The sequence below is a fragment of the Varanus komodoensis genome, unplaced genomic scaffold (assembly GCF_004798865.1).
Source record: "Varanus komodoensis strain SLA01 unplaced genomic scaffold, ASM479886v1 scaffold13_1, whole genome shotgun sequence".
NCBI classification, from domain to species: Eukaryota; Metazoa; Chordata; class Lepidosauria; order Squamata; family Varanidae; genus Varanus; species Varanus komodoensis.
Window position 1 is genome coordinate 10,229,677 of NW_025335408.1, and position 17,630 is coordinate 10,247,306.

The following is a 17,630-nucleotide window of genomic DNA, read 5'->3' on the forward strand; positions in this document are numbered from 1 at the left end:
AGTGAGAATCAGGCAAAAAATTGCTGTAATGGATGCTTTTCTTAACTTAGGACTACTCTTCAAACAGTGCAAATGTGGCTGAATAAGTAGTAAAATATGCATCCTACCAGCATATTTGATGCTTTAGGGTGGGTTTATGTGTATTTCAATAAAGATACACTTTTAAAAAATGAACAGTGCAAACTTGCGGCACATACATAAATAGCAAGCTCATTCAACTGGTTCTGAATGTATTTATTCTTTGTATACACCCACCCCATTATTAGGATCAAGCTGTTGGAACCTACTTATTAAGAAAGAAGCACTGTTGCGTTATTGTAATAAAGCATTTTTCCAGGACTAAATTTTGCATCAAGAACTTTGATAAGGAAAGTAAGGAAATTGGAGTTCAGAAGATACACACACACACACACACACCCCAAGATACATATATCGTATATATAGCAATCACAACATTGCTGTGCTCCAGGTGCAAGGTGCTCACGGTAGGTCTTGAACATGGAAAACGAGGAAGTTCAAGTTTCACAAATGGGCTGCCTCCACCCTCTGGCCAAAGGGAGGGAATGGCAAGTAACCACCAGATTAACAAAAACTAGGAAGCAGTGAGGAGCAGGTGGAGATAAATACGCTGGACAATAATGACAGAACTCCTAGATGTGCCTTGTACTCAAACATATTATTCCTTTCTACAGATGTGCCTCAGGATACCAGCTCTGCTTTCTGCCTTGGATACTACCTTCCCAATGAACAGGAACAAGAACTGACACTAGGTCAGTCAGGTAAATCCAAAGGAAAGATCACAAGCTTTTCACAAGGACTTACAATTCAAGGGCCCACAATGAAATAAGATGAAGGCGAGAAGGAGAGAAAAGCAGAGACTGAATCAGGGAAGTGCTTATCCTTGAGCAGTTCTGTAACTGAAAAAGCCAGATCCTAAAAGTATTGTTAGCTGCTGGGCTAATTCCTCAGAATGGCCAAGGGCTAAGTGCTTCATAAAAGATTGTGCTTTCCCTGAGCTGGTCCCTATTCTTCACTAAGGTTTTAAATTAGGCTTATTTTTAGCTTTAAATGTTGGGGAAAGGGGGTATAATTGAGTAATGAAAGGATGAGGAATGTATCTTCTCCTTTGAATGTCTATTCCAACAAGAAGATGTGCTCACATTTGGATGTTAAATATCCAGTTTCCAAAGCAACAGTAACCAAGTAGTCCAGAAACCCAGTCCTTTTTGTAAAGGTTTCAGAGCTGTGAAAACATGCACACAAGCACTGCAGTAACAATATCAGAAAAGTTGTAATTCTTCTGTGCTATAATCAGAGTAAGCCTGTTGACTTCAGAATTAATGGTCATAGGATAGTGGCACAAATGCTTCTAGTTTTGTAGCCAAAAAATGAAGCCAATTTTGGAGTGGTGGTTGTTAAAATGGAAATGTCTAACTGAATCATACAGATATTTAATTAACATTCTTCAGCTGAACAAAATAGATTTTAATTAAGCAGTGTGTTCTATTATGTGATACTATATGATTGGCTGGAGCAGCCCACACAGCAAGACCATACTGACTACATCTTATCCAAGTTCAAGAAAAAAAAAACCCTCCTTTTTGCAAACTTGCCCATTAATAACATTTAGGCTAACACATAACCAACTGCCAGAAAAAGCCTGAAGTGCTAATAACAAAAATCTAAGAATATTGTAACTGATAACCAACAATGCAGTCAGATGCCAATTAAAATAAGCTCCAGGAGGGTAGGATGAAAAGGAAAACACAACCATAGAAATGTAATGATAGAAGTTTTATTATTGAATATACCATTGATTAAGACTACACATATTGGATTAAATCCAATTTTGGTCTTACTTAAAGTAAGCTCATTGAAAGAACCAGGACTTAGTCATTAATAACTTGTGTCCTATTCATTTCAATGAGTCCGCTCTTACCCAGTCTAATTGTTTGTGTGGCAGTTCAGAGACTTATACTAGTAAGATATGTAATTCATGGTCATAACTTACAAAAGTGGCCATTTTTTAAGTTTCTGAATTACACTGATTGAAGTTTAAATGCATTATGATGTTGTTTCAAATGCAAATTAAAGTTTCACATTCCAGGATGCAACCAAACTTAGAAGTACTGCAGAAATGTGGCATTTGCATCCACAGAAAACCCAGTGACCAGTTTTAGGATTCAGCTCATTTTGGGCCCACATCATTGAACAAGAGAGATAAAAGATTAACCTCAGGTAGATGCTCTGCCAGCAATGGGCTCAGCAACCTGATTCTGCTGATCACATGGTATTACAGACCTTTCTTAAATCTGGAGGTCTCTTAATTCAAGAACAGGCCTGACCCAAGCTTAGCTTATAGGATCTGACATACTTACAAGCCCAAAGCTATACAAACACAGTTCCTCCTTTGGTCAATATTCCGGTGTATGTATGTGTGCGTGTGTGTGTGTATAGACATAAGTAACCAAGATAACTGGATCGGGAACCTTTGATATATATATATATATATATATATATATATATATATGTATACTGAACACTACATCACCTAAAGCATCGACTTAGACATTATGTAAAGGATTTTATGTAACCATCACTGCATTTTCAAGATAACCCATTTCAATATAACACATAAAGATACCAGAGTTCCCCAAGTTGTGCTAAAAGGCAACTATATTAAATTATGTGGACAATTAAGCGCAGTGCTGTTCAAAGAAAATGCAGTGAATAACTATGCCTTCCCTCTTTTTCCAGAGTACTTTCAAATTTAGCTTTCCTATTAACACTGATAAAATCAAGGTTATTATGCCCTGATTCTGCACCAATGCCAATGGAAATTGAATGAAGACAGAGGAGTTTTAACGTTCTGGCTCAGCTGCTCTGCCCCCCTCTAGTGGCAAAATGGCCTTGCTCAAATCCAGATGGAATGAAGGAGTGTCGAGTGTTCTCAGCTTGTAACAAAATCTGCTGCAAGCCATATAATTCACTTACTGAGCAATTTTGCAGAAGACATCAGCATCATCACAGTACCAACACCGATTGTTTAATGATGGACAAAACAGCTGAGTAGTTGGATCAAATACATAAAAGGTGGGAGTTATGTTTCATCTGAGACATCAAGCAGTGGGGTATGTTGCAGCAGAAAGCAAGCACAGGGTTGACAAGAGCTGTGAAGAGAAACAACAAATGAAAGGCACAATTCTATCCATATTTCGATAGGAAAAAACTCCCAAGCCCCAGCTAGCTCTGCACAGTACAGTAAGACACAAGTTAAATAGAAAGACCATTTAGTCAACTGTTACCTTTGACATCTTCAAAATTATTTAGAATAAATACTGTAAAAAGAAAACAAACAGCTGAACACTGCAAGGCGCCAGATTCCTAATCCCCATCCTTAAGTCTCAAAAACCTGTTACTAGTAGAGCAGAATAGCTTATGGAAGAATGCATGGTGTCAGAGGGGGGAAAATACTCAGAGATGAGGAGCACAAAAAGCAAACAAAACAGGGGAGGCTTCCAGAGTTAACCTCGCAAGGTAGAAGGGTGAGAGTTGAAGCTGCCTGAAGTAGCAAGGAAGAACAGCACAAGGAAAAGGCAGAAAGCACAAAGAAATAACTGTTCGTTTCTTATATTAATATTAGTTATGTGTATTCCTTTCCAAATGGTGGGAGGAACAGTGCCCACAAAAGCCATGGGTAAACCTAGACCTACCGTAGAAAAGTGGTGGTTAAGTTCATTTCACCAGGGTCTACCCTGAAATTAGCACAATTCAATTTTCGTGCAAAGCTGCATAAGAGGAGGAAAGCCTTCTCAAGCATTTGGCTGTGAATACTTCAGCTAAGACAGCAGTGGGGGATGTTCAGCTTTTCCGTAGTTGCCCTCATTCTTGTTCTGACTCAGCATAAGGCAGCTTCCTGGGAGCAATGCAAGCCCTATCCCTACCTTATATAACTAATGTGTGTGCAGGGAAGCATGCTAGCTCTACCTTAGTAACTATTCCCATCTCTGTCCTTGTCTTGATGGTGAACTTGTGCAGGCAGGCATATTTTGTAACTGTTTCAGTCTGTCTGGAGAAGCACACTCAGCCTGAGCATACTGAGTCTCTCCTACCCTGGTCTAGGATACAGAAACATCCCTTTGCCAGTACAAATGGCCATGGATAAGCCAAGTGCCATTACTTAGCCAATTTATTCAGCAGTAAATTCTATGGGTTCTTCAATAATAAGACATTTCCAGCATTCATCTCAAAGCTGGGGATGAGCCATCACTGGACAGTCAGCAACATAAACAATAGATTCCTTTGAAATCTCTACCCAGGCAAGGGAGGAAGCGCTGCATTCTATGGGGGAAAGAAATGGGGAGGCTTTTCTTTTCTAGTATGGGTGCCAAGAGGAAGTATGGGAACCTGAAACAGATGCAGGAGAGATTACCAATGTTTCTCTGGTACAGGCACCAGGTGTGGTTCTTCCTCAACCAGAGGGGGAAGATAAAGGCTCCAAAATTTTGCAATAGATATACCATATCTTCAGGGAACCAGGCAGGCAACTTCAGCACAGGGCTGCACCACTTAGATTATATTTTCTTCTTTGCTTGATCTTTGCAATCAATTTGCTGCTCTGAACTGCCGATTGCTTCTGAACTGAAACTGATTTGTCTCTTTTCTTGCTTTGTGCTCTGAATCTGACTGACCCTTTTCACATTTGGTATTTTTCTGGAATTCTCAGTAAATCTTTTACTGTTTCCACCAAGATCCAGATGGTATGCTTTGGGTCAGGAAGTGGGGGAGCTCGCAAGCTGCATTCCAAGTTTTGGGGTACCACTACACTGTGGCAACACCCAGGTGGCATTGCACAAGCTGGGTGCAACTTGCAACCTGGCTGTACTTCCCCAAGGACACAGGGGAACTGCAAAGGTGCTCAGCACAAAGGACCTCAGCCATCCCCAAGAAACTGAGTGTGCTTGGGGACGGAGGAATATGGGCGCATTTTACACTTGGTAGTGACAGCTGCTAGCACTGGGCCCTGCTGCACCTCAGATGGGGAAGCCTGCAGGTGCTAGGTCATCCGTGTAGCTGGGTAGGCTCCCTATACAATTATGAAGCCTAATTTTCCAGGTTTCTTAACCACACAGGGTACCTGCATGGAAAGAAAAGTTTCCGAATACAATTCATCTTCAACAGGAGGAGGGCAACAAGAATGGTGAAAGATGGAAATAGGCTTACCCCTCTCCAACCCCTCATGTGATATTTATACTCAGTTATAAAATGCCTGAGCACTGCTACTGTTGTACTTGGACTGTGTACAATATAAGTGAAGTATGGTTTATAATGCATTTTGTGAGTATTTTTACATGACCTAGTGCAACAGAACTGAAATATTAGCTGTGAAATATGGGGCAGAATTATAATAATAATAATAAAATCTCTTGCCTCCTGGATCTTTGCTGTAATGGGTTATGGTGGGTTCCAAAACTTCAAAGGAAGGTAAGTTCCCAATTTCCCAAGCTGCAATATGGCCCCAGGAGCACATATGAAGCCTTAACTTCCAAAGAAAATAAAATTCAGGAGAGGGATTCATGTGTTCAGATGACAGAAGGTATTCCATAAATATCAAGGAAATCATCTGTTTTTCCATCTGATGAGCCATTTATGAAGCAGCAAGAACTTGAGGGAAAGTGCTGCCCCCCCCCCCCAAATCTGCTAGTATAAACCCTGAAGTAATTATTTGTTCCATGGATTTTAGTATCTTTTTAAACCCACCGTACTATTTATGTCATACAACATCAGAGAACTATATTTTGCACTTGAGTTTATAGGTTTCAACAGACCATATCTCTCGTGCACAATTAAAAGCTCCTAAGATAGATGGAATTTTTGCTCATATCAATTTCATTTTATATTCTAAATCAACTCCATATCTTTACATCATTTTCTCCTATGCATTAGCAATAACATTATAGTCCAAGAATTAATTTATTTCCATTCTACTCCTTTGCCATGTGGATTTCAAATAAAGCGGAAAAAAGATTTGTCATAAGTGTTGACTCATGCATTCAAAAATATCTATGAGTAGGAGGACTAGGCAACTAAATCACTCTAGCATACTCTGATCCATTACTATGTGTTCTTTGAAACTATCAGCATACTGGAAAATAAATCTACCATATGCCAAGATTTGACTTTAAAAAAATCTGCCTAATTCAAAGTATCTTGGTAGGCTATAATTTGAATATATGGCACGATGCATTCCCAACTGCCAGTGAAGAAATTTGTCTCAAGATTGTAAACTTTCATATACAATTATGAGCCAAAAGACAACGTGATAGAGAACCTATTGATGGTGACAAACTTATCCTAAACAGTATGTAAAAATGTAGGGTTTTTTGGCTAGATTACATAAAAAGCCTGGTATTGGAATAGCCTGCAGAAGTCCACAAGTACGAAAGCCAAAAAGCCAAGTTAGTAATTGTGAATGCATTTGTGAACCATCTGGTGATGGACAGACACAAATATGAGAGAGATTTTTTACCAGTAGCACCCAAGTTATGCAATTTCCTCCTTAGGGAAGTTGTTGCCTAATTGTTGTCTATTAGATGCTAAGTAAATACATTTTTATTCATTCTGGTCAAATCCTATGTATGCTTAAATATAAAAAAGTCTCACAATTCCCAGCATTCCCCAGGAAAGAAGGCTAAGAGTCCTGAATGCAGTCTGTATGTTGCCTACCTCCTCCTTAAGCTTACATCTGTTACCACATTATTCTAGCTTATCTCCAAATAATGTGGACTAATTAAGCTCAGAAAACATCAGAATCATCCAAAACCTGGAGAAAGAATGAAAACAGGTAGTGCTAACGTTTTCCATTGTCAGATTTGGCTGCTCTGCCTCCTCTACAGTGTGGCTTATTAAAGCAGCAGTTCCTATGCAGAATAGAGGTCTTAGAACAAGCTATGGAAAAAACGGATAGTAGAGAAATAAAATAGATGTGGTACAAATTGATAGATTATTTGTTACTTGAAATTCTGCTTTCAATAACTCTCGATCTAGTCCTTAAAAAATGGAAATATTGCTGTGACAACAAAGACTATGCAAGGGGATTGCTATACACATTTTTGTTGTTGCAACCGTCAAGCAGCAAGCTCCTGCCTCCATCATTGAGGTAGCTACTTAAAATGTTTCGCACGTTGTTGCAATGGAAAAACTGGGACCAACAGTACACTAAAGCCAGTGAATTTATAGTGTACAGATTTCTCTTGGCACACAGCAGTCATCGCATCATTAAAACAGTTTGGTGTTCTGTAGGAATTCTACTTCTTAATAACTGGACCAATTATTTGAAGGAAAAGAAAGATTTCCTAGATCAGCAATTTTTGAATACCCTTGGCATGCTGAGTCATGTTACTGTCTCTAAACAGAACTAGAGGCATCCATTATTTCATGCCTGCTGGGCTCCAGTGTAACTAGAAGGTACTGCAACTGAGCCAGTTTCTTCTGATCATGAGTGCTAGGCCTGGAACATCTTCTGTCAGCACTTTGAGAGAGATTTACTTAAACAAACTAAAGATAGTGCATATCTCACTGTGACCTACAATGCTACACAAACAGGAGATAGCTCATTTCCACCACCACATGTTAGATCATGGGTCTTCAAACTATGGCCCACGGGCCAGATTCGGCCCCCCATGCCCATTTATCTGGCCCGCCTCAGAGGTTTTGGACTCCCCGCGCCTGCACCTGCATGTGGTGAGGTAGTGGATTGCTCGCTTGGAGATCATTTTGGACTCACTCGGAGATGTCCAAGCGAGCAAGCCGCCGCCTCGCCGTGCACGTGCATGCACCCACCGCCACCTCACCAGCCAGCGCCTGCCGCCACCGCCTTTCAACTGGCCCCCTGATGAAAAAGTTTGAGGACCCCTGTGTTAGAGGTTCAAGATTTCAGAGTTATGTGTTTTATACTGAAAGCTACACTGGTTCAGTCACTAATCCTTCCATGTAATTTCTTATTTAATCCTACTAAACTCAACTTTAAACAAAGCAGAAACAAAAACATGTTCTTAGTGCCTCTCAGTAATGATAAAAGTGCACTGTTATGAACATATTTATTTACAATATTTGTATACCATTCCAACATAAGGCAGATCCCAGAGCAGTAAACAGTAAAAACAACAACAATCCTAAAATAATTTTAAAAACACGTAAAAAACAAAATATTCATATTGTGGCTGGTCTGCAAGAAAGGCTTCCATAAGAAAGATGTCTTCATTAGGAACTAAAAAGAATACAGTGTTGGTGCTTGCCACACCTCCGGATGTGGCCACACTGAAAGCTCTTTTCATGGTGGACTCCAGACAGGCCATGGGTCTATGTGGAACCCCCAGGAGAATATCCTCAAATGATCTCAGTGACTGGGCAGCTTGATAATGGATAAGGACCTACAGATGTAAAAACCCACTAATAATCCCAAAGAATATCATGAACATCACATGACAAAACATAGATTCTAATTTGTCAAAAAGCTTAAAATCCAACAAATACATAATACTTCAGAAAAAAGTAGAACAAAGTGCAGTAGACTTCGCCCAAACCAACAACCACTCTGATGGAAAGAAAAATGACTTTGAAGCCCATTTAGAAGAAAGCAAACAGTCCAAAAACACCTCTCTGGAAAATGAGTTCTACAGATGGGGAGCAACCACCTAAAATATCCTATCTCTTGTTCTCACGTTTGATTTTACCTCTAACAAACATCACTCTAACTAAACACAGGAATAGCTCTGTGTGTGTGTGTGTGTGTGTGTGTGTGTGCGCGCGCATGTGTGTAGGGGGAGTCCAATGAAGAGAGCAAAGGGAATTAATTTCAAGGCTTGACAATGGAATATGTTTGCCTGTTAAGATAAATTGTTACTGCTTCTCATATGGAATACATTTTTGTAAAGGCCAATGAAATAGTTACATCTCAACATAACAGAACATTGCTGAGATGCCTGTGGTACTCACAGTCTTGCTAGAACTGATTCCATTATAAGCTCTTTCCCTGTAGAGCATAATAATACAATATATTTGATTTTTTAAAGTGTATTGGATCATTATTATATTATGGCAAAAATGGGGGAGAAGAAATGAACAGACTTGCTTGCTCTCATCGTAAGAAGGAAAATGCAATAGGGATTTGTCCCCCTTGTGATATGTATTGTGACTGCAAACATAGTTGCAATGGGCCTTCACATTCATTGTAATTTGTAATGTCTATGTAAAGTACACAGACATCTTACTTTTCTGGCTGCAGTGATGCTTCTGTCCAGCCTCTTTTGCACTGACACTGAAAGAAACCTGGAAGAAACAAAAACATTACTAGTTCAAATGCATGTATAATGTTTGGCTTTCTTGGTAACCACCTGTTTCCTTCATGGCTTCAAATTACTGCACACTTTTCTGTAAAGGCATGACATTCCAGAATTATCCAGAGGTGTTATAAAGGACAAAACACAGTTAGTGTCTAACATACTGGTTTCAGAGTGATGGTTCCATTTGATTCAAGTGTTACCAATTTTAACAGACAAAGCAGTCAGGTGCAGATTTTGGAGTATTGAACACTGCTGCTTAGAAGCTGACGTTCCAACAATAAATTTAGCATACTCTTCTACAGCTCTATTTATAAATCTAATTGTTTCTGAAGTAACTGGATTTGAAGTGAGATAAATGGTTGTTATCTGTTCTAAGCTTGGCCTCAGAATCTCTTCCCACAATCAACATCTACTTTCCTAGCCTCTGCTTGCAAACAAGTTACTAATATATCAGCTGAGATTTTAATAATTCTGTATGCTGTGAGAGTGATCTGCAGCAAAATATTTCAGTATAGTGTTTTCCTATTTAGGACTTCAACAAGCCAGCTATGCCTTTTCCAGAAGACTCAATTCCCTCTTGCTTTTCCATCCTGTACCAAAGCCAGGATTCCACATCTACTTAGTATGCTCAATCCTTGTTCATCTCTTTAGGTCACCCCACCTTCCTTAGACCCCGCTCCAAGTTTTGGTTCCCCTGCTTTTTTTTTTTTTTTTTGGTACAGCAGGACCCCTGTATCCATGGGGATGGGATTCAAACCCCTCACTGGATGCCTGAAACTGCCGATAATATTGAACACTCTGTAGACATTTCTCTTTGCACATCTGGAAGTGTGAATCCGTGAATAACACAAATGCCCCATATTGCTTCAAGTGCTCAAAGTGGGAAAGAAAAAGCCAGTCTGAGATAACTCTTCTGATGGGAGGACTGGGAATTGGGAGCTGATGGTTCTTGAGAACAGAAGGCCAGGCTGTGAGTTGATGGAAAAACTTCAAAAACACAAGAAAGCACACCACCAGGGAGATTCAGTCAAAGTTGTCTGAATAGAAGGAATTTCAGCCAGTGATCTCTGATATGGTGGCAGGGTTCAGACAACTTGATAAGCAATGGTAAAATCCTACTGTGGTTCTTTTGTCTGGACCCACTTCTGGAGTTTATGCATGGCATGGACTGGTTTACTAAATTCACAAAGGAAATCAGTAGTTTATTCTCAGGTTTCCATGCTTCACTGGTGCTTCACTGGCTGCCTGGACCAGAAAGACCATTTTACCATTGTTGGCATGGGAACATCACAGAGTCTGGTGAAATGAGAAGCTGTGGAAGTAGGTGCTCACCTGTCTGTTCTACACTGCTGTCAGCTGCCAAGCAACAGATGTGTCATTACTCACTTTATCTTGATTGGCCGAAGGATGTGTTTGTCTCCCTGTTTACACTGAAAAACAAGGAGATTACAAGAAAATACATGGAAAGGGGAAAATAGCACAGAAAAAAGTATTTTTATTTAATCTAAAATACTTTTTTCTAGTCTGTGGGACTAGAGTAGCTGGGAAGTGCTGCAAACAGGCAGAAACATGTGGGTGGAAGGAAAAGGTAATGCTCCTCAGACCACAACAGACCAGAAACAAGAATATGGAAAGGATGCTGCAGTTCATAAGCAAGAACAGAGAAAGGATGGGGATCTTTACTAAAGGGAGCTGCCAGGATGTGTGGTGAACCCAGGGAATGGAGTGGGTGGCTTGAAATCCGTGTTGCCCAAGTAACACCGTGATCATCTGACTAGTAAGTTCTGGCAAAAATTTGCATGCTGTGGGAACAGTGCAGGGATGCTTGTCCCGTCATGTGAGCCCAGCCAGTCTCATCATCCCAGAAGTTAAAGGCAACAGGAGGGGCTGAAGGCAGAAGAAAACTGTTGTGCAGCTCCAATCTTGGGTGTGAGAGAATGACCAAGGGTAGTTTAGGGGAACTAGGTCAGGGGAGTGAAAGTTATGCAGAGTTTATTAGCAAGGAAGACTCTGTTTATTAATTAAAGTAACCAAGAATAGGGAATTTAAATACATGTACATCTTTCTGTCCCATTATTTGAACAACTTTGAAGCCTGGTATGTATTAAAGGTAAAGGTTTCCCCTTGACATTAAGTCCAGTCATGCCTGACTCTAGGGGGCAGTGCTCATCTCCATTTCCTAGCCAAGGGAGCCAGCGTTGGTCTGCAGACAGTCTCCGTGGTCATGTGGCCGGCATGACTAAACACCAAAGTGCATGGAACGCTGTTACCTGTCCACCAAAGTGGTACCTTTTTATCTACTTGCATTTGCATGCTTTCGAACTGCAAGGTTGGCAGGAGCTGGGATGGAGCAATGGGAACTCACCCCGTTGTGCAGATTTGAACAGGTGACCTTTCGATCAACCAGCCCAGCAGCACAGCGTTTAAATTACTGCGCCACCTGCAGTCCCCTGGTACGTATGACACCCTTTAATAAACAAACTGTTCAGTACTGCATACAGTCTCTAGCACTGGTGCACCTCTAACACTTGAGGCTCTTATACAAGGATACTAAGAGGTTTCAAAGTATTACAAGAGAATTAGTGAACAATGGAGGAAAATGCGGAGCTCTTTGTTATAATGGCAGGGAGTTCCATGGGCTCTGAAACACGGAAGCTAAAAGCATCATTTTAAACACAAGTGGAACAGGTGGGATAGTATTCCCCACAGTCAGTGGCAGTGCTTGAAGGACATTCCCTGTAGGTGATGAACCAAGACGGGCAGTCTAAGAGTAGGAAGGGTGCTTTTCAAAAGAACAACACTGTGTTCAGAAGAAACCATGAATTTCAGATACTAATTTTGACTGACTCAGTTTAAAAAAAAAAAAGAGCCTCAAGGAAGAATACTAGATTGACAGCACCACAGATGAACAGAATCATGTTTTAGTTCTTAGCTGTTCAATTCTTTATATTGAAGCTTTAGATTTGGCTTTAGATTTAGAAGCTTTTTAACAGTGAAATAGCAGAGAAAGAATGCCTGAACATATCCACAAAAATATTAATTTATAACGGATATAATGGGAATTTTCTTCTGTAAATCATTTCCATGGATAAATCTATCCATGTTTCCTTAGAAGTCAGTCCCCATACATTCAATAGGCCTTACTCTCAGATAAGTGTGCAGAGGATTCAAAAGGTAGCAGCAGAAAAACATTATTGCTAAATGTTCTTCTGCATGCAAAACATCAGCTGTACTACTGAAATGTACCCACAGTCATATTTTGGTATACAGCCAGTCCCTGAGTTACGTACATCTGAGTTACAAACAGTCTGTACTTGTGAACTAACTGCCATAAATCCTATTAATTTAAAAAATAACCACAGAAAATCACCCACACCATGGACAAGAGAGAAGTGAAAGGGAAGAGAAGAAGGCCTCCAAAGTATGCCTTCCTGCCCCATCCATCCTGAGTACGAAATCTTCACAGCATTTCCTTGCTGCCAAGAGGAGGTGCTGGTAAGTTTAGGTGGTGGTGGGGGGCAAGATAATTTTGTGATTTTTTCACTTTCACAGGGGTCCTGCACTCATAGCCCCTGCAGATGTGGAGGGCTGACTATACATAATCTGACTTGCATGCAAATTTCACTTAAATATAAATTTCTGTTTTCTCATAAATGGAACTCATTTGTAACCCAGGGGCTGTCTGTACTAGGTGGGGTTCCATTGGAAAGAGGGTGCCGCCACTGAGAAGACTATGTTTATTAACTACCACACTTCATTCAGCAGATATATCCTCGAAAAACTCTCTGTAAAATGTGCATACACCAACTGATGTGAAAGTATGCAAGTCTTCAGGTCTCTGATCTAAAGTTATAAAGTCTTTAAAAGTTAATTATGCCAGCACTTTGAATTATACTCAGCTATGAGCTGGGAACCAGGGTAGTTGTTTAAGGATTTTCAAGGTACTCTAGTTAAGGTATCTACAGATTCCTCACATATTTTTTGGAAAGTATCCATTATATGTTTCAAGAACCAAGCAGCTAATTGCATTTTGGAACAAGACCTGTAATTACTCCCAGAAGTATCAATGTTTAGCCAATTGCTGGTATTGTCAGACAAACAGCAAGTAGTATTTCATCCCTTCCCTAGAGCTTCAAGTTAGAAGAGGCTAACACATTAGAAGCTTCTGAAAAAGCCATTTAAGACTCAAGCTGTAACAGCATCTAGAGGATTAATCAATAGCATAACAGCACAGAGAGTTGATAATGAACAACCAATGGTTATTAACTCTTATATCTGAAATGCATCACTTATTTTCTTATGTAGTTCTCGTCTTTGTGAAGGAGTTACTTTCAGTCCGACAGAGAAGTGGTATTGAGTAGCATACGTAGGTGGGGGCTGTTACAGAGAACAATAAGGCAACTACACTGGAATAATTTCTTGAAGGAGAAATCCTGGGCAAATAAGGTGGTAATCTTCTATATGTGTTCAATTTGCACTGGTATCAACCTATGTGAGTGACTCCTTGTGACATAAACATGAGAGCTAGAATGGAGTGGTTAAGAGGGCAGGCAATCTGGCTTCTGGTCCCTGCTCAGCCATGGAGCCAACTGTTGAACTTTGGGCCAGTCAAACTCAAAGCCCAAGCTACCACACAGGGTTGTTGTAGGGATAAGAGTGAGAGCAGGAAGAAGAGAATGATTTTACAGAAAACCACTTTGAGTTCTTAAAAAAAGGTGGGATATAAATCAAATAGAGGAGAGAATATACTCGGAGGAGAGCCTTCTCTGTGGTGGCACCCCAGCTATGGAATGTGCTCCCCAGAGAGGTCCACCTGGTGCATGCTTTTCAGTGCCAGGTCAAGACCTTTTTATTTTCCCATAATTTCAATGTTTAAATATTTTAACTATGTTTTATGCTCAGTCGTGGATTATTATGGGTTTATATGTATTTATTGGGTGTTCGGTTTGTAAGTCATCCAGAGACGCACAACGTAATTGGACGGGATAAAAATATCCAAATGAATAAATAAAGCTGACCCCCCCCCCCAAAAAAAAAGATGCATTCAAAACATGGTGCTGGAGGACAGCTTTGCAAATACCATGGACGGACTGAAAGACAAACAAGTTGGTCCTAGATCAAGTCAAGCCAGAGCTTTCCCTAGATGCAAAAATGACAAAACTGAAGCTGCTGTACTTCTGGCACATCATGAGAAGGCAAGACTAGAGAAAACAATAAAGCTGGGGGAAATCAAAGGCAGAAAAAGAGGAAGATCAAATATGAGATAGATCGATTCCTTAAAGGGAGCAGCAACTTTGAATGTACAATAGCTGAATCTGGCTGTCAAAGGGCAGGACGTTTGGAGTCAAGGTATTTATTCATATGATTGTTATAAGTTGGAGACAGCTGCCCATAAGAAGAACAAGTGGAGATCTCAAGAAATGTACCTGGGGCCTTCTGCATACAAAGCATGGGTTCTACCACCAGGTAGCATTCATGCCCACTTATTCTACAGCATTGTTATTAGCACTTAAATATTTCTGATTTCACAGAAGGCTAAGGTCTGTGGATAGGTGAGATGAATGATCGAAGAAAAAGAAATATAAGATGGAGAATGAAGTGTTAGGAAAAGAGATGGAAGGAATTCCAGTTGCCAATGAAGATACTATGCTGTGATGCCAGAACTATGTAGAAAAAAGGTTTTGTTAGAGAAAATGAAAATTCTCCAGGTCTAATAAGAGCTTGCATAACTGGGAAATCTGTGTAAACTTGTGGGGTTTTGGTTTCCTGAAATAGAGCAAATATTTTGCATTAGCTTGAAGTACTGTTTGGAGGTGAGGCATGAAAAGCAAAACAAGTAACAAAAATGCACTTTCTTAAAATGAATCCTTTTGAAAAAAAAAATGCTTTCCATGGCAGGCAACCAGCAGCTGCTATTGTGGGAAACAAAATCAGGTCAGGTGTTTGCTAACTAAAGCAGTGTGAGGATGAACAGAATACTCCTGAGGACCGCTCGTCAGGCAGGTTTTGTTTCTATGACATGCAAATTGTGTTCAAAGGCTGCTATGACACTCTTCAGGTTGTATGCTAGCCTCACTTTTTAAAAGGGTATTTCACAGTTGCATTCATTAACCATTAATATTCTACTGCATAATTGTTCTAACATTACACAGATGTTCAACACTGAATGCCACAATGTTCTATTGCAGGTATTCTCAGTCACGTTTCTCATCCTAGCTAGTGTCCTTGATGGTAGTGCCACCTGAAATGTTCAGAAAGCCCAGAAGAGTACAGGTTGGTGGCTAGAGGGAAGAGTTGTGCTGGGAAAAGGTCTAATTTTCAAGTTAAATCTGCTGAATATCCTACTGCCCTGCTCTTTCCTTCACTATTGTTCCCTGCCTCAAACATGACTCTCTTGCTGAACAGAAAAAGCAGTGTCCTCAGGGGTTGTAGCTTAAAAACCCTTCTGTATCCCAGAGCATTGATTCAATACATAGCTCAGTGCTTAGCCTAAGTCTTTTTTGGCAATGCTAAGATCTATTTTTAGCAGCACAGAAATGACTTGCAGACAGGATTCCAGCTACTAAAAGTTACTGTATTGTTAAACAATTCTTGTGAAGTGCCTTTTATTTTGCCTTATTCCAAACACATTGTTCTTTACAAAGCTAACTATAATAATGCTGAACACCACACTGTGGAAGTCTATATTCAGTTATCCAGAAGAAAGCCTCACTGGACTCAGTGTAGCTTATTACTGAAGATACAGACATAGAATTGCTGTTTGAAAATTACTTGGATTAACCTGAGATGAATTCACTGAAGTTTTGCAACTGAAAAAAGGAGGAAGATCTGTTACTTACCTTTTTTGGTTCGTTTTGTAAAATATATGCTGTGACCGACCAATAGGTCTGGACCTGCATCCTGCGATGTAGGACAGGCTGCAAGACAGCTTCTATTTTCCTCAGAGATAGGCTGGCATCACCCATGTATTAATAATTCTAACTTAACCTTTAGATACTCAGTAGCAAATAATCTTTGAATATTAATACTGAATAGCTTATCCTGGATATATGGGAATTCAGACTTAGGGCTTTTATATATAGAGATAAGCCCCTCTTTTACAGCTTTCTTTAAAATCCTTAGCAATCAGGTTACTGTGCTGCCAAGCAGTCCAATCTAAGGCTAAAACCGGCTCCAGGTTAGACAAGAATTGCAATTTGGTATATTTATTAAAGAAGCAAGCAGAGGAAAGAAGTTCAGATAATGTTGCTTCTGAAAATAAAATGAAACAGCAGTGCTAGCAGAATAAGCCTTACTAAACCGAATCCTAAAAATAATTCACCAAAATAATTCAGAGAGAGGGGAATATGACCATAATCTAGCTCCAAGCTGACCTTAGCCTTATCATAACTCTTTGGCAATTAGTCAGATACAACGGAAAACCTTGAAAATCCAAAAGTATTTTTCTGGGACTGGGTAGTTCCCAGGTAGGGAGATTCAAAATGACTAATCAATAACACGTGAAGACTTGATTTCTGCTTTTTTTAGCAGAAAACTGTTACCATGGAATATGTAGAGCGGGATGGACAATGTGATGGCCATGAGCTCCAATGACCAATCTTGATGCCCACTTTTTAAACACATGTTCTTACCAACAGTCAGGTCCAATCCCCTGCTGTTGCAGGACACCAAGTTACACCATCCCACTCAGATGGCTGTCATTTCTTTTTGAAGGTCTCTAGTGTGGGAAAGCCTACCACCACTCTAGGCAGCTGGTTCCACTGTTGTATCACCCTGACAGTGAGGAAACTTTGCCTGAAATCTAGCCTGATCCTGGGCTGTCACAACTTGAATTGATTATCCCATGTGTTGGGGTTCAGATTCCTTCTCTGCCTTTCAGGCAGGTTACATATCCCATAGCATCATTTTGTTGTGATGCCCAGAACAGTTTATCAAAATGCCAGATGTGCCCACAAACACCCAATAGTTGCTTAGCCCTGATATAGAGAATTAACTGTGGGGTTTGTCACAAAGGCATGTGACCTTTGTTCAAAGACCTTTCCAGTTATTTGTTACATGTGTTGATGCAAGCTACTTTGGGCAATGCACAGGAGAAGTACATTCATGCTGGCTCATGAGAGGTACATTCTGGACCTCTCAGAAACTTCTTATATTGTTGACCATAGCATAACTGGGATGGAACTATAAGCCAACACTTGATGGTATTTCCAGTTGTTCATAGAAAGTAGCCCACAGAAAGTATTGGAATACTCCAGTTCTAATCTAGCTCCTTTGGTCCATAAGTTC